Source organism: Pinus tabuliformis, chromosome 8 (assembly GCF_031772625.1).
Source record: "Pinus tabuliformis cultivar Carrire ecotype Pingquan chromosome 8, CPIR1, whole genome shotgun sequence".
In the NCBI taxonomy this organism is placed as follows: domain Eukaryota; kingdom Viridiplantae; phylum Streptophyta; class Pinopsida; order Pinales; family Pinaceae; genus Pinus; species Pinus tabuliformis.
In genome coordinates, this window is record NC_142294.1 from 296,736,928 (window position 1) to 296,759,929 (window position 23,002).

Here is a 23,002-nt window from a genome sequence, read left to right on the forward strand (position 1 = left end):
AGAAGAACTCCAAATAAATTATACATATTTGAAGAAGGACAACAACAATGCTATTTGAGCAAGGATGATGAACACTGGTTATGGCATTGGAGGTTGGGGCATCTAAGCTTTTCACAAACAAGGAAAGCATGCAAATATCAAGCAGTTCGTGGTCTCCCAGATATCAAAATTCCAGACAACACCATATGCAAATCAAGTCAGTTTGGTAAGCAAACCAGAACTGACTTCGTTGAGAAGGAAGGCTCAGCCAGCAGGCCTCTTGAACTAGTCCATACAGATGTATGTGGTCCATTTAGGACAAGGTCACCTCGAGGAGAAGGATACTTTATATTATTCATTGATGAATTCTCCAGGATGGTTTGGTTAGGACTTATGAAACACAAGGACGAAGCATTCGAAAAATTCAAATCTTTCAAAGCCTTAGCTGAAAATGAATCAGATCACAAAATTAAGTGTCTCAGGTCTGACAGAGGTGGGGAGTTTACCTCAAATGAATTTTTAGATTTCTGTGAAGAGCATCGAATAAGAAGGGAATTCTCTACCGCTATGACTCCTCAGCAAAATGGAGTGGTGGAAAGGATGAACATAATGGTTCAACAAATGGCTCGTGCTATGCTTGATGAGTTTGGAACTCCCACAACCTTCTAGGGTGAAGCTGCATTTGCTGCGGTTGTTATTCTAAACAAAACAAATGTCCGAGTGAATAGCACTCAAACTCCTCATGAGCTCTGGTATGGTGAGACTCCTTCGGTAAAGCATTTCAAAAATTTTGGAAGCAAATGCTATATTAAGAATAATGATGAAAATCTTGGAAAACTTGAACCTAGAGCAGATGAAGGAATTCTCCTTGGTTACTCTCCCCACAGCAAAGCATATAAGTGTTACAATAAAAGATTTGGAAGAATTGTTGACAACATTGATGTAGTGGTTTGATTAAAAAGGATACATTCCTAGGCAAGTAAATTCTGAAAATAACGAAGAGGATGAAGACTACTCTCCAAATCAGACTGATGATGAACAAGAACCTCAAGAGGCACCAGAGGAACAGATAAGGATAGAAGAGAAGACTCCATCCAGGTATGCTCAGAAGAATCATCCAGAATCTCAAATTTTGGGGCAGAAAGAGGCAGGCATACAAACAAGAAGAACAATTGCAGAAGCTTCAAGCTATTTGGCATTACTCTCCTCCACTTAACCACAAAATGTAAGAAAGGTATGCAAAGATGAATGTTGGGTCAAGGCAATGGATGAAGAACTTGAGAAGATCGAAAAGAACAACACTTGGGAGTTGGTTCCTAGACCAAAAGATAAGAATGTCATAGGGACAAAATGGGTCTTCAAAAATAAGTTGAATGAAAACGGGGAAGTAATTAGAAACAAGGCTAGACTAGTTTGCAAAGGGTATGCTCAACAAGAAGGAATAGAATTTGAAGAAACTTTTGCTCCTGTTGCAAGACTTGAGGCCATCCGAATGTTCCTTGCTCTCTCAAGCTTTCAGAAGTTCAAAGTATTTCAAATGGATGTGAAATCATCCTTTCTGAATGGAGACTTAGAAGAAGAAGTATACATTGAGCAGCGAGATGGTTTCATTCTTGGGAATGATCCAAATCTTGTATGCAGAATGAAAAAGGCTCTCTATGGTCTTGAACAGGCTCCAAGGGCTTGGTACTACCGCTTGGACAAATATCTTCATCAACAAGGTTTTTCAAAAGGATCAGCAGATAGCAATCTTTTTATAAAAATTGAAAATGACAAATTGCTAATACTTGTTGTGTATGTAGATGATATTATCTTTGGAAGCAATGAAGAAGCTATTAGTCAAAGCTTTGCCTTGGTGATGCAGAAAGAATTTGAAATGTCCTTGCTTGGAGAACTGACATACTTTCTTGGATTTCAAATCCAACAAAATGAAGGCGGTATCTTCTTGTCTCAAACCAAGTACCTCAAGCAGATTCTAAAGAAGTATGGCATGGAAGATTCTAAACCAGTATGTACCCCCATGGTTACAGGATGCAGCCTCAGTGCAAATGATGAATCAGCAGCAGTGCATCAACCAACCTATAGATCTATGATTGGAAGTCTACTTTATTTGACAGGTACCCGACCAGACATCATGCATGCAGTGGGAATAGTTGGAAGATTTCAGGAAAATCCAAAGGAAACTCATCTTCAGGCAGTGAAGAGAATTTTCAAGTATCTTCAAGGAACTCAAAACTATGGCTTATGGTATCCTAGAGATACAGATCTCACTCTTCATGCTTATACAGATGCAGATTGGGCTGGAAGCATGGATAACAGGAAGAGAACAAGTGGTGGTGCATTCTTTATGGGTTCCAGATTAGTATCTTGGTTCAGCAAGAAACAGAATTCGATTGCTTTATCTACAGCTGAAGCGGAATATGTGGCTGATGCATCTTGTTGCACTCAACTTCTTTGGATGATGCAAACCTTGCAAGACTTTCAAATCACTTGTACACCACCCATCTCCATCTTATGTGATAATACTAGTGCAATCAACATTTCAAAGAACCCAGTCATGCATTCAAAGACCAAGCACATACCAATCAAGTATCACTTTCTCCGGGAACAAGTGTTGGAACAAAAGGTCAAATTGGAGTATGTTCCTTCTAAGGAACAAGTTGCTGATATTCTCACCAAACCACTGCCCAGGGAGACATTTGAATACCTCAGACAGAATCTGGGAGTAGTTGATGCATCATCTTGCTGTTAAATCTTGTTTGTTTCAGAGAAAAATGGGTGTACGCGTGTTGCCTGAGGAGGATCCGCGTACATACGCCGGTTTTTGCAGAGACAATCGCGTATATGGAGGTTTGATGGAAATCAGTAGGGATAGGCTCTGGTTGAAGATATTCTGATATGGGTCTGATAGAGACCATCCACCACAGGTTCAAGGGGAGCAGATAATCTTCTAATAATGCATTGTTTGCATTATCTTAGAAGCTTTTGGTTCTAGTTGACAACTGTTATTGGTTAAGGTGGAACAAAGGCAGAGGAAGAACAAAAGGAAATATTGGTTGCTGATCCCAATGGTAATTAACAGATGCTACTGCTATCAGTTATTGGTGACTTTCATAAGTCTTGTTCTAAATATTCCGTTTCTATGTCCTTTATGGTGTCAAGGTCATGTAACGACCTATTTTGGTTTCCCCACTACGCCTGGGATGAATATGTAATGAACTTGGTTGGGTGGATGATCCCCACTTGTTGGGTGATGGATGTATGTATTGAATCGTTTGGTGATAGGAAGGTCTTTTATGATGTATAAGTCATGGTTCTTTTTGAAGAACATTTTTTGCAGATCTTGCCTACAATCAGGGGGAGCATGGTCAGCTCAGCAGGGCCGAAATTTCAGCATGTACTCAGGGGGAGCACAACCCTTTGCTCTTGATGACAAAGGGGGAGAATGAATTTGAGGATGTTGGGTTGCCATCAAGTCCAAAGGGGGAGATTGTTGGCATTATGGCATAGGTTTGGAGCTATGGCACAGGTGTTGTCATTGATGGCAACTCTCTTTGGTAACAGATCTCAGTTCAAGCTTTCAGAATGAAGAAAAAGACATATATGCTGGTTCATCTAGATGAAGACGCGTATACATGCGGGTTAGTTGTTTCAAAGTCGCGTGTGCGTATACATGTACTCTAATGCAAGGAAAAGAATGTATATGTTGGAGAACATACCTTTGGTCCATGGTAGTTAGTCCTTGGTATTTGAACCTATGGTTTTGGACCATGGTACCTCGTCAGACTTGTTGATCCCAAGTATTGGGTCCGTGCTATTGGTTTATTATGGTTTTGGACCGTGGTATTGTGGAAGGCCTAAAACTATAAAAGAGGAAGGAGATCATGTGGCAAGGAATCATCTGAATTGCTATTGAATATCTAATAAAGTGCTAGATCTGGAATACTGGTAATTGGGTTATGGTGTAGATCTCGATCTAAATGAAGGAGGAACCTTAGCGCAAAGAAGGATAAGTTCTATTGATGGGTCATAATCTCTTGGCTTGAATGATAATATCTTTGCATGATTTTGATCTGTTATATATGGTGCATGCGTGATCTATAAATCTAATAATTTGGGTTAATCAGTGTCTGAACATTTGAAAGAGTGAATTATCTTTTGTAGATTTGTACGCAGGTTCAGTTTAGCGAAGGCACGTATATACACTGGTTCAGTGAAGGAAAACAGCGTATACGCAAGTTGTTCCATACTCATAAGCATATGCACCCAAATTTCGGGCTATTAAAGTAGCTTATATATTTTGAGTTGTGATCTTGCTGCTTTTGTTTATTGCTACAGTGTTCTGGGTTCAGATTTGGTGTGTGGTTACTGTTACTGTGATCTAGGTACAGTCGTTAGAGAAGTGTTTATTTTGATTCAGTTTTTATTGGTGAGAAGGTGATTGGTTAATGCAGAAATTATTTATGTTTCATTGATGTTATTTGTGGATCCAATCTGAAAATTTCTGAAACGTGGTCCCTGGAAGAAGGAGAAGTTTGTAGCCTTCTGTAGGCCAGCACCTACGTACTAGTATTTTGGCTAGTGCAAGAGCTAAGGGGGTTGTAGCTCCCTTCCAGGAGAAGCTGGAGAACGAGAGAGGGTTGTAGCTCTCTGCAGGTTGCATCCTGCATACTGGTAAAGGACTGCACCAATACATCGTAAAAGGAAGTTTCTAATTAAAAGAAGATAGAGACGAATTGCAGCAGGTGGTTTTCACCCACATTGGGTTTCCACCTTATATCTTGTGTTCTTTTGTGTGATTGTCTTCTGCTATGCTTTTACTATTCTTGGTTACTGGTTAATTGATTCTGATACACAGATTAACAATCAACATCTAACAGATAAAGTAAATTATAAGTTTGCATTGTATACGCAATTTTATTTCGACATAGTTGCATATATACACAGGTTTAATTAACTGAAGTAGCGTATATCATCTGAATTTGAAAAAGAGAATATTTGGCTTGATAATACTGATTCACCCCCCCTCTCAGTATTATTTCCAACAATCCCATGGCACCTGAGGCAGACATTGCATCACATTATTCAGTACTTCTAGAGGGTACCCTTGCAAAGTTTGGGTGCTTGCACCAGAAAAGGATCTTGTCTGGAGGTCAACATAATTGCTTATGATACCTTAGCTAGTAGGTTGGGGCCGTCACTATGCCGGACTATTTTCAGAAGGTCCTTGATATTCATTTTCTTGTATTTTGGTGTCCAGTCCTCATCACCCAAAGTGGAAATACTCGAAAGTAGTTTGATTGAATGCATCTTTAGGGATTTTTAGAGAGTGATATTTACTCCTAGTTGCCTAGTTTTACAAATTTTTTGAGTCTTTTAATTAGATTTCTTAAAAATAATTGAAAGTGGTTGATCAACTGGTTTGTTGGTCTAGGAGAGTTCATGGGATTTCACCTACAAGTCCTAAGCATTCTCCTCGAAGGCATAGCAGAAATTATGTGAGTGATTTTTAATCACTGGAAGTAGACGCATCGGAGATTGATCCTCTCGTTGGAGTTATTGTTTCAAAATATAGACCTTGTACAAGTAGAGAGTTGGAGAGGAACACTCCAGGTCTTTCTAGAGTCCTCTTCCAGTCAAAAGGCGTCATTGAGGTTGAAGAGCTTCAAGTGCTTCTTTTGGCTCCTAATTCTCCTCTTCCTCCAAATCACACAGATGTTTTATTATACGTTGCGACTCTGACCAAAAATCCTTCAAGCCTAGGTTTCTTTCAATATTTTCCTTTGATGACCACTGTTGGAAGCATGGTGTCCACCATGAGTGCTACTAGTATGGAAACTCCTGTATCCATACAAGGAGGAGGAACGATTCCCATGCCTTCCATTACTCATAGCACTGCTGTATTTGTCTCTACTTCCATCCCATCTTCGAGTGGACGTACTCAAGATTTTGCCTCCGGAATTGGCTTTTTCCCTTTTGGAATGCCAACCAGCACGATTCCTTCAGATTTGTTAAGTATTCCATCAGCTACCTCCACATCCATGCCTTCCATGGCAAGTGGGTCAGCTTCCTTTCAGGGTTTCCCTTTTGGGAGTGGTCATATACCACATTCCAACCCATCTTTGGGATCAATACCTTTTTCCTCTATAAGTCAAAGTTATAATCCATTTCAAGGTTGGACAAACCCTGCGGTTAGTGGGTTAGGAGCCGAGAATCAATCTTATATTGGCCAACAGGGGAATATGTCATATTCTTCTGTCAGTTAATTCCAAAACTTTTCTCACTATGCTAATGCATGGAACCCTTACCAAGGGCTCTCTGCTTCTTTTAACACCTCCCTAGAGGGAAATTTTACTAGCTATGGAAATTTTTTGGCAGGAGTTGGTCAAAGTTTGGTCTTTTTGGGACCACAAGGAGCTCCTTATGGTTCAGTTGGGTCTACGAGTTACTCTAGGCAACCTAGTGCCTTCACAAATCTAGGGCATTCTTGTCAGAACATTGGGAATTTCGCTCACATCGGGTGGAATCCTCAGGGTCGTCCACAACTACCTTTCTTGGCAACATTTAACTTGCCAGCTCTTTCTAAATTGAGTAATGATATGATTAGGTATAACTCGGTTTGGCCTCCAATCCCAACCAAACTTCCCTCAGATATACCTAAATTTGAAGGGAAGATTGGTGAAGATCCGAGTGACCACATAACCACTTTCCACTTATGGTGTTCATCAAACTCCCTGGTAGATGATTCAATCAAGTTGAGATTATTCCAACATACCCTAACTTGAAATGCAGCTAAGTGGTACATTGAACTTCTAGGGGGAACCTTCTCTTCTTGCACCAATTTGGCTACCATCTTTTTGAACCATTTTCAGTTGTTTGTCTGCTATGATGCTAGAACTGAGCTTCTTGCTAATTTTCACCAGGGTCAGGCAACCCACATTTCGGATCATATCTAGGAATAGAGGAGAAGGAAGAGGCTCATAAAAGCCGATATTTCACAAGAATTCCTTCTTGAATGGTTTCTTAAATCATTACAACCTGAAATATCTAAGGACGTGTCACTCTCCGTTGCGTTCACCGAAGAGCACGCTATTTTTACGGCCCAGTAGTTAGAACTTATATATTCTCAATCTGGGGTTCTTCAAAAAATTCTACTTGACGCTCTTAGGTCCAAGGTTGATATAGCCAAGCCGAAGCCAGGTCACCATGCTAACGGGTTAGTCAGATTGATCGATCCTAACACGACTAACCTGTGGAATTAATTGTAGCAGTTGTCTTTACAAACTGCTTCTTCTATGTAGGAATCACCATCTGTAACTACACCTTCTCAGCCTACGTCTATAAATATCTTATAAACTTCTAACCCTAAAGGAAACCAATAATCCAATGGGAGGAATAAAGGATGAGGTAGGAAAAAGAACCGGGATGGGAAGGGCAATGTAAACAAACCCGACAATGATGTCGTTGGGGGTAGAAAGGAGTCTAAGAAAAAATGAAAATTTCCATGCAAGTTATGTAATGAAGATCATTTGACTCATCTCTGCTCTAAGATCCAAGATGCTCAGCGCTTTTTAGCTCGGCAGGGGTCCTCTAGCTACCAGGTTTTCCTCGCTAACCCTTTTCCCAAGGGCAACAGTTACTTTCTTGCGTGAACTCTAATATTGGTACCCTCGCAGGGGGCAACCAGGAAGGGGACAATACATCAAATGTCTACATGATGAGTTGACATATCGATGGTGCTGCGTGATCGCATGATTCTGGTGAATCAGAGTCATCTAAGGCTAAGTATTCTTCTGATGTTTTTGAGCCACTCCATATTGAGAGGTGCTCTGTTGAGTCTATACCTCAGATGCCAAAAGGCTCTGCAAAATGCTTGACCATTAACCCTAATGCTAGGGTAACCCAGAACTACTCGATTGTAGACGATCTAGCTTAATGTCCTTGTGCTTGTCAGCATTAGAGGTACTCCAGTTGGGCCCTGCACAAAGGAGTGCATTACTCACTGTAATCGGAGCAATTGATATAAAAAATTCTCTTGTGATTCCATTTGATATGTCAAAAATCAAAAAGAGACTCCCACATCATATGGATTTCTAGATAAATTCAACATATCAAAATACCAATATCTCTTGAACTATTATAGATGAGGGAGCTTCCACATGTGTAATGTCCATGTCATGTTGCAAGGCCATTGGATCGCCCCACGTTGTTCCTTCACCAACATTGTTGACAACATTTGATGGTCATTCTCATAGGCCATACGTGATTATTCCAGCTTTTCCCATCTATGTTGGGGAAAAGGTGGTAAATATTGAAGTAGAAATAGTCGATGAGAATCTAGATTACATCCTCCTTTTAGGCAGGAATTGGATTTATGAGATGGATGCCATTGTATCATCATTATTTCGAATTCTTTGATTTCCTCATGAAGGGAGAATTGTAAAGGCTGATAAGATGGATTATTCTCCGTGTGACTCCCATGAATCTTCTGAGTCTACTGCTCCATTAGTGGATAATCCTAAACAACTTAGAGAGAATTTAGGAGTTGGAATGTAGTCTTCCTTAATGGGTACTTTTGATCTTCCTACTCCTATAGCTAGTATCAATGCTTTTTCATCCTCCAAGGTACCTTCTCGAAGAGATTTATTTAGAACTCATTATTTTTTGGACCCTTGGCCCTTAACCTCATCTACCATCACATTGGATAAAGGGAAAGTCGGTGGAATGACATGTCTTATGTCTAAAACAAAAATTGCTAATCAATCTATTATTGACTCTACAAACTCCGTTCCTACTCCTTTCTCACGAGAGGAGCTGGATGGAGATGTGGCTCCGACCTAGACCCTCGATTCAACTTCAGCTCTAGATTTCTTAGATATTGTCTTACATCTGAAGAAGAAATTATAGAAGAAACGATGGGTGTTAATATACCATGGGATGATTTGCATCATCGTTCGTATTTCCTCCCTCATTTTTGGGAAGTCGAGTCACGTTTGTCCAGTCCTTCCACCAGTGATGTTCATGAAGTTTCAAACCCTATGGCTCCGACACAGTTTTCTGCCGAAGTTAATATGTTTGTTATTTCACAAAATGTTCCATTGAACATCCCTAGGGATCCTAACAAGTTGGTAGAGCCTAGAAATGGGCTCTACCTTAAGAAGTACTTTTCTTAGGCTTCAAAGAAGAATTTACTTATTTGTATATATTGTATGATTATACATATTTATCTATCAATTTTAGTGATGTCGATATTTTTGATCTGCTTTGGCAGGTATTGATGGATGATTTGATATATCTAGGGTTCAGTGATGATGCCAGTGGACACACCCGTAACCATGCTTCCGCAACTTGGGTGATTTATTATCCATCTGGCTAGTTGATAATTTCGAGAGGAGTATGTATCAGTCCTATTTTGAATAATATTTCCAAATATACTGTTGTTATTAGTTTGTTATCTAAAGAGATATCTCTTGATATTGATTCATTAGTGGTTATTTAGACTCACAACTCGTGTTATCTCAACTGAACAACATCTATCAGGTATGAGATCCCTATTTGTATCGCCAATTTTTGAGAGTGCGGTTGTTACAATGATCGTTTGTTCACATTGCATGATTAAAAAATTCCTTAGTAGATTCTATTGCTAATCAAGCGTTGGATTGGCATATAAATCATTCTTCAAATTAAAAAACATCAAAAATAATTTAACTATCATCTATATATATGATCATCATAAAATTGTTTGTATATAGATAGAGTGTTTGTGTCCAAAATAATATACAAAAATTGGGACAACATGCCCTACAAAATTTGGGCTTATGCCCATCATCATGTCTAAATCAATAAAATATATGATCATCTATCTCAGATCCTACTCAGGATGAGAAACAAGAAAGTAAATGACGGCATTGGCCACACCCCAAAATAGTCGCACCCAATCCCATGGTACTCCTACTATGCGTCGTTGCATCTCCTCTGGTAAGTCCTCTATGGCCACCATGGGTACTTAGTGAGTCAGTCTCACCAAGTTCCTCTATACTGCAAGGAGAACTCTCTCAATCTTAGCTATAGCCCTTTCGACATCTCTTCCACGACGCCTATGTCGAGGAAATTCGTCAGGTCCCACTCGTCCCACATCTGAAACATGATCAATATATTTTGTAGGTTTCTTATCTCATCAAAAACTTTTTCAATTCATTTATATTGAAAATCCAAAAAATCTTAAAATTTCAAAAATTCAAAAATCATTTATACCTATGGCACCCCATGCTGCATCTGGTGGGAATACTAGGTTTGGATCTCCCTAGAAATCCATTCTAGTGTAAGGGTAGTCATCGAATGCAATGACCTGTTGATCCCACCAAAGGAAAAACTCGTCATCAAACGTCATCGTAGGGACCTCACCACCCCCTAGGCGTTTCATCAAGTTAGCCCATCTACCCATCTACAGATCTCTCTAGCTACTGATGGTAGATAATCACTTGGGATGAAGCCCAAGTACTTTCTCAAAAAAGAACGAGCATAAGATAGTGTTGTATCCGAAATTATTTGTCTGACCCTTCTAAATGGAAGTGAGTTAGTTCTTCATGTTGTTCAACATAGGTGTACACCAATAAAAGAGAGTAGCGAGGCAATCCATTGCTAGGCTCATGTACACCCATGAAGCCTGATGTAGAGCAGTAAAATCGTTTACCCTAGCTATGATAAATGGTATGATTTTCAATGATAAACTCTCTACGTGTTTGATTGGAATCTGAATTCCAACCTTTTTGGGGTAGCCAGGATAGTATATGCGGACGTAGTCTTCTTCACTGAGACTACCTCTCTTCCTACAAGTAGAATGCAATCTCTCTCCCCGTCGAGAAAGACCTGTAATAAAATAAATATCTTCTATCTCAATCCTCAGGGGCATCTGATCAATCATGAATGCATCATCTTTTTCACTCCAATAATGAATCAAAAACTAAAGCAATTGAGTATTTGCCTTCATGTTTAGCATTTTAAAGTATTTTAGCAAACCACAACCTCTCAAAGCATCCAAGGCATTTTGATCCTCCATCACTTGGTTATCAATGGCATTGTGCTCCCATTCATGCTGGGTAATTGTCATCCTGCCAAAAAAGATGTTTCAAATCATTAAATCAATGTTTAAAATTTTTTACTCTTGCACATGAGGGTTCACTTTTTACACAATTTCTTGTACTAGGGCTCTCGTATACGTGGATTACCTATATCTAACCAGTGTGTACACAGAGTCGAATTTTTTAACATAATTTCCAACGGTCAAAATTATGAAAAAACATCTAAAAAGCATCAAAAATGATAAAAAGAATTATTAAAGGGTTACCTAGAAGATTTGAAACAATTTGAATGGTTGAATTTGATGGAGGCAGTTTGTTAGAGTTTTTCTTCACAGCTCCTTGCTCAAAACACAAATGACAAAATGTGAGTCCAAAAGTCCTTATATAGGTTGAAAAATAAAAATTATTTTTTATAAAGTTGATTTTTATCTGATGGAACTTTTTACCTTTCGGTTTGGAATGTTGGGAATGGGTTGTCTTTACAGGACATTTTTGAGACTTTTTTGAGAAATCACTTCGGTCCCATGATTGCACAATTGTCATGGAAAGTATCACTTTCTTACTGGCATATAGATTAGCGAATATCACTTTCTGCTGCATTTTTCATACTAGCCTCCACAATGTGATATTTTTGCCATAAGGTCGACCTCATCATGTCTTGATTCATAAACTATTTTCACTGGCCGACTTTGAAAATCATGACGTGATGGTAGAGCCAAAATTTACATGGGCATCTTTGTTATATCCTCACTGACATATGTTTCCCATGCTACTATATTGAGTAGGCTTGAGAGTCCTCTTTAGTCCCATCATGACTTGTGCATTAGAGACTCATTCTTGTTCTTCTTCATTATTTTTTGGCTTTATACCCTAGAGGCTCCTTTGTGTTCAGTTGTATTGTTGCATTGCATATTGACTATTTTCACCTTTTGGCCTTGAGCCAGTTTCACTTGGACTCGTGTTTAAGCTACTTTTCGACCATGTCTTCTACAAAATCAGCCTTACAATCTCTTAGTATCTGCAACATGACCTACCCTTTTACCGGTGGAAAGAACATTCCTTTGAGTGTCATTGACCAGTTTCGCCACCTTGCATTGAGCATAGGAATGTTCCCCTCCCAGGAATTATAGCATCTGCTTTTTTTGACACTCATTCTTTCCACTATACTATAACATTCTTTTATTATTTTTCAGGATTCATATAAATGAAAAAGACAAAAAAATTATATATACCAAAAAGACCAGGAACGGGACATTATTTTCATGTTTGATGGCATCTAGAGTCAGTTATGTCACTGTTGAACAAAGCAATCCAAAGATAAGTCTTTCCTCCATTGGGATGGGCTTTAGTTTGACTTAGGAGAGCCTTAAACTCGTTATTGAGTCAGGACTCCTTCGATTGGCTATATGTTCCAATCATGTGGAGGGTTGGCTTATGCCTCCTGCATGACAAACTTATACAAAGTTATCATATGCTACCATGTAGTCACAGTAGAGTCATGCTTTTGTTTAAGGGAAGTAAACCAGAGTGAGCCTCTCTGCGGTGTCTCTTGACCTATTTTTCAGTTTGCCATCCCTAGTTGTCAGCATCATGTTCGTTATCACATCAACTATGTTGGTCCTTTTCTCGTGCTGGTTGGAGGTGGTCTCCATTGACTTCTTGTTGTGGGTCTTTCTCTTATCGACTATGACAAATTGCTCTGAGGGCAGATCTAGAGCCGCAACCTGGCCCTATTTTTATTATTGATAGGTCACCTTGTGCTCAACATCAATTAGTATCATGGGTCTTTGACTGAGTAGTTTCCCTTGTGTTCTACATCATCTTTCATTATCACACATTAGGATCCGTGTAGTGCCTTTGTTTCCATTTGAACCTATTGGTGGATTCCTCACCTCTATGTCATCTTTCATTATTGGTTGGTTCAGAGAGTTTCTATCGTGCGCTAGCTACATCTTGTGTATGCTGGAAACCTGATTCAGTTGGGTTACTACATCTTTATTCATCCGGTTCCTTCCACATTATTGGATTATGGGTTACACTCGTGCTCGAGTGATGAAGGATGCCTTAATGCCTTCCTTCTAGCGGATGTTTTCACATCAAATTTAGCTCATTACTCTGGGAAAGAGATCTAGAGTCCATTTGGCAGTACCTTAGGGTTTGCAGTCATCAATGGCAGATTCCTTCGCTATTGATAGTGGGAAAACATCATTGTCTCCTCATTGATAGATTCTTCCAAGTGTTCAACTACAATTCATTTATTCGCACTTATTAGATTGTACTAGGTACCTTGGCTCTAATCATCATTATCAGTAAGTAGTCTCACATTTGTTAACGGTATACATCGATGACCGGTAATCAAATGATTTCTCCCATGGTCGACTTCATATCATTTATTCCCATTGTGCAGAAATGTACCACGACAGTCGGTGAAGACCTTGGGTTTGCATCAACATTTCTTAGTTCACTTGTTAGTTGCTCCTATTTCTGCTAGTTGACACCATCCACCTTATATGTTGCAGTTCTTTACAATGACATCCTATATGTTGGAACCCGAGTGAAGTGTAGTACCATTTATTCCACCATTTGACTTGTTACTTTTTGGATAAGCTTTATGACTTCAATGATTAGCTTCATACATTAGCATCATTGATCATCTCTTTATATCTGATATTTAGACATGTACATATTTGGATATGATCGGATGCTCCATTATGTATCTTCAGTTCCTTTATAACTGTATGCATATTGGATATTCTTTTGTACTCAACATGCAGACATGCTTTTCTATCTCTGAGCATGGGTATGCCCACCTCAGACAACAATTTCTTTCTAATCTCTTTCACTGTCTTGGCAGGCTAAATTCTGGTGAACTCCTCCTCGGTCTCGGCATGATTACTTCTATACACTTAATACATTTCGGCCATCATGTACCCCTTATGACCTCATATATTAGGGGGCATCTGTTATAGCACCATTTACCACTCTTGGTAGACTTGATGCTCTGGTTATGGCCTAGGAAAACCTTCCTTCCACACTTAGTCCAAAATCTAAAAAATAGTGTTTTATTTCGTATACGCTACTTTTCCCTGTGATAAAAGTGTGTACATGCGAATCAACATATACCCAACCCGTGTAAATGTGTTAAAGCACTTAAAAATAATAAATTTCCTTTGGGTGGAGTTCACATATTTTACCTGTTACTCACCTCCTATAGCTTGTGGTCGAACTATTTCCCAACTGAAAAACTAATTTGGAGAGGTATAAAGAGACCTCTTTGGGAAGGCCTTAAGGGAAAGAAAGGAGATATTGATATTATAGCTCATTAATCCATGATCAAGTCTGAAGAAATCCCTGTGCCTCCTGCACTCCCTAAAGGTTTAGGAAACCCTTGTTTCCTCTTTTGAGATATCCTTCATCCTTCTTGAGATATCCTTGTGTATGATGATGGAGGAAGACTGCTGAGGCTAGGAAAGGACGGATCCAGAGGATGATTCCGCTTGGTGCTGGAGGAAGACTCAGGTTGTAGTTTTCCAGCTTTCTTGTAGTTTACATCAATAAAGAATGTTCTTCTATTCTTCATACTAAAACGTGTTTATGCATTGATCTATATTGTTATTTTTTTATGAATCTTATATTAATGTGTAATTGTTCATTCATTTATATGATCATAAATATATATCATGAATATGATTTATGTTTCTACTATGGTATATGCTTCTTTTGAATCATTTACAGGTTTCAAAGGCATCACGAGAAGTAGAGGGTTTCCACCCTGCGAGATCTACCCAGACGTAGGACCTCCGGGTAAGGACACTTCTTCCTAGTTCAATAGAATAAGCATTTAGATTATTTGTCTAACAGTTTCCTGCTACCGTTTGCCCTCTGCTCTATTGGGGTTTTCAACCCAAGACCTTTGTGTGTTCTCACCCACAACATCAGCCCAAAATAAAATTTGAAAAGTCATTTTAATGTAAGTATTTAATGTCTTTAAAGAAACCCGTAAAGCAGGAAACCTTAGTTACTAACATGATTTCCTTAAAAATCAAAATGAAAGCTCGTGATTGTTAGAGAAGGTTTACAGCCACATCTTATTATGTTCTTATCCTATCCATATACTTATTTAGAAACATTGTGACTGCTTTTACTTAGCACGTCACACATAACTTATAATAGTAAGTTTATTGTTTGGAAAGGAAATCATTATGTTATCACTTAATCCGATAGGTTGAGGATAATAATTATCCCAACTCAACACCTTCAACTCATCGTTGAGAAAAGGAAACAAATCGAATATCAGGCTTTTCTTCCATCCTTCCTTGGAAACAACATCATTTCCTTTGTGGCCATCTTGCATATCACCATAGATGGCGTCCCATACATCCAAGCCACAAGGGAGGATAATCCCTACAGTGCATCACCCATATTATTGTGATCATGCAAGGTATAAATAACTAATTAATGGCTAACATTTGGCATTCTGGCGCAAAAGCCTCCGACTTCCTTGGTATTACTCTTTCCCTACAGATTTTATCTCAGCAGAATATATACCGTTGGGTGTTGGGATAAGGTTTCCTTAATATCCAATTGATTATTCGAATCTTCATTGCCTTTGTGAGCCAGAGACATTTCGACTCAGGATAATCCTTATCCCAACTCAGCATTTTCCATTCGGTGGACAATCGATGGAAGGAAACATGCCAAGCTTTGGCTTTTCCTCAATCCTTTCAGGGAAACATCGCTACAACTTTGTTGGGACTCCTCCTGCAACTTTATCGTATTGCCTTTACACGTACCTCCTCATCGTGATAAGGCATTGCAACATGGTTTTTTTTTTTTTTTTCTTAAACAGAAACAATAGGCGCCAAAGTTTCTTAGTTTTTATTACCTAGACCAATGTTCATTCCGCACTAAAATACACATCACATCCCCGTATCCAGTGCCCAACCATAGGGGAGAGGCCATCGTGTGGTGAGTCACACATTTCTTCCATTGAGTTCCTCATCGTGAGGTTCAACCTAATTCTTGAATTCAGAATTCAGACTGAAGACTCAGCTCTATGGAGGCATATTCTACATAGTAATTGGGCTCGTGGGGTGTAGCAAACACCCCACCCACGATAGAAACCCGAGAATCGTGAAGCAGATGGTCATTATTACGGTGTGCTTGTGAGTAGTTTGTATGGTAAATTTCCAACCAGATCCTTATATTAACTATGACGAGATCAGCAGGAAGTCATTGTTCATTGGTAGATTTTCCATTTTTACAGACCACGTCTGACTTGTGCTTTTATGCACACATTCTCTGCTATCTCTTGGTGTTTTAATTCCGCGACACTCAACAAAACAAAAAGTTGTACTAACGTCGCTTGTTCCATGTGAATGTCACATGAAGGGGCATTGATCCATTATAAATAATTAACTGATATGCCACTGTCAAATTAACCAACTCTTAACTTTTTCTTTTACACTTTGGGTTGTATTATTATTTATTATTATTTTTATATAATTAACCCGTGTTATATGCTAATGCTAGCACACAATTCCAGCCTCATCCTTTACAACCCTCTTGTCTTAATTTAAACAATTAAGACCTTTTTTATATAGGGGCCCTATTTTTTGATATCAACCCTTTAGTAGTTCAACCTATCTATTTATTTTGTCCCTTCCTAACGAATTCATTTTAAATATTACATGCAAGAAGAACTGTGCATATGTGCTTCCCATTTCTTTTATCTATCATTTTTAATATATAGATCCAATCTTAAAGAGTCCATATTTAACACATAGGAGGACCCTTCAGTAGAGTTTGTGGTAGTGAGGCCAAATTAAGGCTTAAACTTATCCATACCCTATGGAGGTGTATTGGCCCATAGGCCGTAAGGTTTGAACTTGATTGCTCTGATACCATTTGTAACGTACCCTCTGAGCCTACCCTGTAAATTTGCTAATAAGCTTCGATTCAGGTGATTTTTTTTCATTATTTATCGTTAAGATTGAACCTTGGTAAAGGGTATCTTTAGCCCACCAGTGTACCCTTATTAACATTTATATAACAGACTCCATAGTCATTATCAATTTTGACCACAGAGTGGGAGGATGTGGACTTTTAAGTTTATCTATAAAGCTTATATGTCAAATCAATATTAAGCATGATCTATTAGATGTAGGAAAGGACTAACCACAGCATGCAACCCATAATAATTTACTTGATTAATCCATTTAAAATTTATGGGCATTAATTTAACTCTATTATCATGGTCCTACATCATGATTATATCCTTCTTTCATCATGCATAACTAACTAGTTTTTCATAACTAGATACAAGTCTTAGAACAGGCATGGTTCGGATAACCTGGTTCTCGAACCATATACTGACAATTATTACAATTATTCCACAAGCATAAATGTTTACCGAGTTATGACACAACACTAGAGATATCATATCATTATAGGCATACTAGTTACCTTAGTCAACTTGGTGATATTCAAGTTAAATTCACTCGATATCTATATTCCAGTTAGATTCGTTGGATATCTTACAAACCCATATATGCATAATTAAAATGATATACCATTAATTCCTTATACCGCATGCATGAACATCTGCAAAACACTAAGGCATGCTATCCTTTCTTATCAATGTAAAGATAATCTTAATAACTTTGATATGCATATGAGATCACACGACAGTCACATGCATTATTTAATCCATCATTTCCATAAGAGAGGTAATTAAGCAATCCATATAACTGAATTGTATGATTTAACATCCTAATAAGTAAGGATTAACATGAAACACATACCATGCAAGTGAATCTCATCAAAATAGAGGGAAACACCATTAAATATATTAATACACAAGCACATGTAATTCATTCAAACATTCTCATGGCGAAGAACTAAGAAATATTCTCATAAGAAAATTGGAACAATAATAGAGAGAGAGTAAGAATCAACATACAAAACATTCCATGCATATGACACCAACTAAAATCTCACTTGGAGAGTGGAGCACCACCACCCAACCATGAATCACCTCTGATTCCCCGCGAGCCGAGGTTCTTGCCAAGGATCAATTGTCCTCAATTGATCAATGCACTGGGTACTTAATACTCTCTTTCATGATTCAGTTTCCATTAGCGGTGTCCCGCTTTTATGGATGTTTCCATTTGCCTAGGTATTTTTCGGAAAAGCTTGTCTTTATCTGCCACGAGGATTTTTCTCATAAAATCTTGCCTTTATCTCCCACAAAGCTTTTATGTTCGATGGATCTTTATTTCCCACCCATCCAAGCTTATCTAGAATCACATCTAGAAGCTTCATCATGAAAGATTCATCTTTAGCCCATTCCTCAGTGGGATTTGGCAAGAATCTCATATCTCTTGGTGCTCCACCCTCCAAGTGATTTATTTTATTAATTTATTTAATAACATATTTGTTTTTCATATTACATATCATACCTAGCATTCCTGATCTTAGGTTTAAAATAATTTAACCCATAAAGGAGGGTATCACACCTAGCTTTCCTCGGCTTAGGTTTACAATAATTTAATGCACAAGGGAGGGGCGTTACATTTGAGTGGGATCTTGCGAACTCTGGTGTCCTTTTAGAGTCTTTCTCATTTACTCTTAGATCTACTACTGATTCAACAAATTGTGACATGTCTTGTTGCTACATGTCATTTCCCCTTGCACCAAATTCTTCTTACCAAGATATTCCATGCTTGCTTGAAGTTCTAGCTTTTGCTACCTTACACAAACACTTCTCATCCAATGCATCTTTCATAAAATTCAATGATAAAGCATCACATACTTCATTATATGGGTTATTAGACTCATACTCAATTAACTTTTTAGCTCAAAGAAAAGTTAGCATCTTGATAGCCCAATGATCCAAATATTTACTTATAAACATATGAGGTGGTAGCAGATCAAAGTTACACCAATCAATCTCGATTTGTTCTTTGTCTTCTGCTAGACTTCTCAGTTCCTTGGTTGTGCCTTGAACCTCTCTAAACATGGCAACAATCCCTATCTCTTCTTTTTAATTCCTTTCCTTAATTTTCTTCCATCACACTTTACGACCAATGATTGTTGTTTTTTCCTCTGTGTTATAGATGCTTTCTTGATTGCATGAGCCTATCTTCCATATTGCTCCTTGTATAGACTTAGTTCTTTAAAATAAACCTTTAACTTGTGTACGTGTGGTGAATATGGTGACTCATCCACTTACAACTCTCACTCTATTTTTAAAAAAATCGCTCAGCTGTAGTTCTACAAATCAACGTGAAGACCTTAACTCCACGACACCAATGTTGACTCATGACGGTGGCTACAAACCCTTCTCAATATCACGGGTGGTTCTACTCGCATGTGTTCATTCACACATGCAGCGATGGAAACAACTTTGAATTCTCGCCGTGACTTATCGCTCACATGATGTTTTTCTAGAAGCTGCAATTGCAGGTTCTTTAGATCCTCTAGCTCTAACCTCAGCTCTTATACCAATTTGTTGGAAACGCAGAGGAGGAAAGGAGCAAATTTCATATACAAACAATTACACAAGTTGTGGTTCTTCTATTGATCACTCAAAAGTTGATTTGACTTGACTTGATTACAATGAGCCTAGCGAGGGGTATTTAAACTTTTTCGTCTAATAACTTGCCCAAAATAACTTAACATGCACACACACTCTAAATTCGACTTTTCCCAAAATATGACTTAACTTGAACTCACTCGACTTGACTCGGTTAATTGACTCTCCAAATTTAACCAACTCTTGCAGACGGGAGAAATTACAATTCCCAACACACACTTGTTCCATTTCAGGTAGATTATAAGTTGCATTTGTGCCTTGAAGCTTCATCCTACTGCTCACTTTATCAAGAACGAAAATAAAAGAAAATAAGATAAATATATTCCAGTTTAACAACAAAATTAAGGCAATCTTGGTTCTGAATTCACAGGAATAATGACCCATTTATTTGAACAAGCATACATTATTGTACCTTCTTGTAAAATTAGTAACTTGGCATAGTTATTGGTGAGTAAGACCAGTATTCAATTTAAACCCCACAAGTCTCGCAATCCAACCCCATACCAGACTATAGAACTGCTCCGGACACGATTTTCTTCGGAAAAATAACATCTCCCGAGAATTAGATAATTGGATTAACTCACTTTATCATGCATGTGGTGGATGCGGTGGATGTGGACTATAATGCGATAAGTGGCCTTCAACTCGTTTTGCTTCGAGTTTTCTAAATCCGGTGCATATATTGTTTATTTTGCTCAATCCGGTTTATATATTGTTTATTTTGCGTGGATATGTGGTTTCCCGTGAAAATTATTTACATTTTGTTGTCTCACGAGTACGAGTATTCAGTACACGTAGAAAGTTGAAATATATATTTGATAACAACTTGTTATTTACGGAAATAAGACTTTACATTGGGGCTAAATTAAATTAAGAGCTAAACAATTTTATATAACTTTATGTTAAATAATCTAAAATTAAATTAAAGGGAATGTAAATAATTATATATATATATATATTTTAAATTCAATATATTTTATTTTATTTCGAATTAAGTAAATATTTCAAAGAATCAAATTTAAAAATAATACCTACTATAAAATTAAGATTACAAATAATATATTTAATAATTTCATTTTAATAATATTTAATAAAATCAAAAATCAAAAATTTGTTTTTAAATAGTAATATTAGTGATACTAAAATAAAATATAAAGTAATGGTCTGAGGATAAACCAATCTAGATGCATCTTAACACTGGATATCAAGCGCCAAGAGGGATCAAATCTTTCGAGATGCAAACCTATTTTTTGAGTGCAAAACTTGAGAAATGTTTGCACTTCAAGAGATTTGATCTCTCTCGACACTTGATATATCCGGTGTTAATATGGATCTAGGTTGGTTTCAGTCTTGTGCGGTCATACAAAATTTGTTGAACATCTAATTATTTTGATCATTTTAAATATGTTAAATATGTCTAAGATTAATTTGGTCATTTTAATTTAAAATTTTCTTAGTTACCTCAATTAGTTGAGGTGGGAGAGACTTTTAGTAACTTGAATGATGAAAAATGATGAAGTAATTTTTTTGAGTGCAATGTGTAAATGTAACAATTTTGATTGATAGAAAATGTGAATAATAAGAATATAATCAATTACAAATAATATTCATTGTGATCAATCTCTTCTACTGTTCTTATTGTCACACCTATTAGTTTTTCCATTTTCTCATATCAATCATATGAAAATTGTAGTTCGAATAATAGACCATTGAAATATTTAACTCGAGCTACTATAGTAAACAACATACCTCACCTTTGTTGCTCTCCAATATTAATAGTAGTTTTCTCCAAAGTCAACCATTGTGACTTATGGAGTGTTAGACCCCAAATAATTTTCAATCGTAGTTATTTTCTATTACCGTGTTTGAATGCAAATTAATTAACAATGTTGAATGATGGAAAATAGGAATAATAAGAATGTAACCAATTATTAATAGTTTATAGTTTCAAGAAGCAAACATTTTGGGTAAGAAAACATTTTATTTAAGATGAAAAATCAAGTATTGTATTTATGGTTGAATTACTGTAACACATTAGTCAATGCACGTCATGAATAATTTTTATGTGCTTACACCAAAAGAGAGTGTTTATGTTTTGTGGGTGAGAAGGGGGAGAGGGGGAAGGAAAGAGAGGCAAAGACAGGGAGGGAGTAAGAGATATGGATATGGAGAGAGAAATTTTAGAGAGAGACAGAAGGAGAAGAGAGAGAGAGACAGTGAGGGGAAAGGGATGGAGAGAGAGAGAGATAGATATGGAGAGAGAGTGCATATGTTTAGCGGGTTAGATAGAGAGATAGAGAAGGAGAGACAATGGGAGATAGAGATATATATGGATAAGGCAAAGATGTCCTTACTTTGAAATCATTGCACACTATTAATCTAATTACTTTGAAATTAATGTACATCATACATCTAGTTGCATCAAATCAGAAATCAACATTTATAGTAAAATCAATGCATATAGTGCAAACAATCAAATAGGATTAGAAATCAACATCTATACTGAAATCAATGCATCTAGTGCAAGCAATCAAATAGAATCACAAATCAATATCTAAACTTAAACCAATGCATCCAATGCAAGAAATCAAATATGAGTAGAAATCAACATCTACGTTGAAATCAATGCATATAGTGTAAGGTATTAAATAGCATTAGAAATCGACATCTACACTAAAATCAATGCATCTAGTGCAAGTGATCAAATAGGATTAGGAATCCATATCTACACTCGAAACAATGTATCATGTGCAAGAAATAAAATAGGAGTAGAAATCAACATCAACATTGAAATCAATGCTTCTAGTGTAAGGTATTAAGTAGGATTATAAATTGAAATCTACACTGAAATCAATGTATATCGTGCATGTGATCAAATAGGATTAAAAATCAACAACTACATTGAAATAAATACATCTCTTTTAGTGAAAATAAAAAGTATTCATGACTTTCTAAATCTAGCTGCTATGTCTGTATTTGTCTTTATGTGTCTCTTTCTTCTTCCCTCTCTCTCCATCTTCCATTATGTGTCTATCTCCCTCCCCCTCTCCTTCTCTCTCTTCCATTCCCTCTCTTCCCCGTCTCTCTCTATCTACCTCTCCCTCCCTTTCTCTATCTTTCTCTTCTTCCCTCTCTCCCCCCTTCCATATATATCTATACCTCCCTCCATCTCTCCTTATTGGTCTCTCTATCTCAGCCCCCTAAACACATGTCAAACTCGCTCTCACTCTCCTCGTATATATCTATCTATATATATATATATATATATCTCCCTCTTCCTTTCCCTCTCTATCTTCCCCTTCTCTCTCTCTCTCTCTCTCTCTCTCTCTCTCTCTCTCCATCTATA